The sequence below is a fragment of the Apteryx mantelli genome, chromosome 20 (genome assembly GCF_036417845.1).
Source record: "Apteryx mantelli isolate bAptMan1 chromosome 20, bAptMan1.hap1, whole genome shotgun sequence".
Taxonomy (NCBI): Eukaryota; Metazoa; Chordata; class Aves; order Apterygiformes; family Apterygidae; genus Apteryx; species Apteryx mantelli.
Window position 1 is genome coordinate 1,908,761 of NC_089997.1, and position 1,345 is coordinate 1,910,105.

Genomic DNA, 1,345 nt, shown 5'->3' on the forward strand with positions numbered 1-1,345 from the left:
GCTGCGGCGGGGACGGGACGCGGCCCGGCATGGGCACGGCCCCGCGGACACGGCCCCGCCTCGCGCGGGGGCAGAGGAGCCGAGCGCCGGCCAGTGGCCGCGGCCCGGAACAGCTGCTGCGGGGCTGCGGGCTCGGAGCCCCCGGGCCGGGGGCAGAGGCGCGGGCCGAGAGCAGGGACGCAGCAAGGCTCCCAGCAAGGCACGCGCCGTCGCTCCGGCAGCGGCGGCCACAGCACTGAGAGCAACCGCCTCCAGAGGCCGCGCGGGCGCCGCGATGCGCAACGGCCGCGGCAAGGTCGCGCAGCAGCGTCACAGAGCGGAGCGGGGGGGCCGCTGCGCGCCTGCGCAGTACCGCCGGGGCCGGGGCCGGGGCCGGGGCCGGGGCTTCCCTCCCCAAAGGCAGCGCCTTTGCTTGCATCCAGGCGACTCGCCAGGAGGAGAGGAGATGCAGCCTCCTTTCAGGGAGGTGGAAGTTCACCAGCGAAAACGCCCTCCCTCATGAGACTCCGCAGCCTCCCAAGCCCCCGCGCACTCGCGGCTCCCTCGAATATCAGCTCGGCCTCTCAGCCTGCCCGCCGTCCGTGCCCAGGCGCCTCCTACGCGCCGGCTAGCCCAGCTTGCCGTTCGCTAGCGAACTGCGCGCACCCCCGCGGGCACCAGCAGCTCAGGGGAAACAGAAAGGCGCTGGTGCCCGCACCACAGACACGGGGGCCGCTATGGCCCAAGGGCTGCCTCCGGGGGCTGCCACCTAAGTCACTCGCTCCCGTCCACCCCGTTGTCACCGAAATGGGGAGAAAAACTCCTTAGCGCCAGTGTAGCACTGAGAAGCAGGCGTTCTCTTTATTACGGCGCCGGGTGCACGGGGGATCGCTCCGCCCAACGTGCATGCCGCGTGTTGCATTAGCCAAAGCTTCTATTGCTTTGTTACATACCCATGCATTAAATTTCCCGGAATGATTGTACATATTCATTCTATTTCCTGGAACTAATTATCATATTTACAGAGTCATTACGCATGCGGTCTGAGTCTGAGTCTCCGGGGGGCTTCTATGGGGGTCCCTGGCGGTCGCTGAAGAGCCCATTCACGGCTCTTAAATCCTGAACCAACCTATATTCTTTGCCATTTTGTTTCTTTACTGATAATCCTGGGGTGTTATATTCTGCTTCACGCTCTATCAATAACCCATAATTCAAAAATGTAGTTGTTAATTCTTCCAACCCTTTTCTAGCCTCCCACTTAACAGGATACTGCTTTTGTCTTACCGGTTTAGTCCCAGATTTTAGAACAACCTTCACTGGTTTCGCCAATTTAGACCAACCTGGAATTCTGCTAGCCCATACCAAG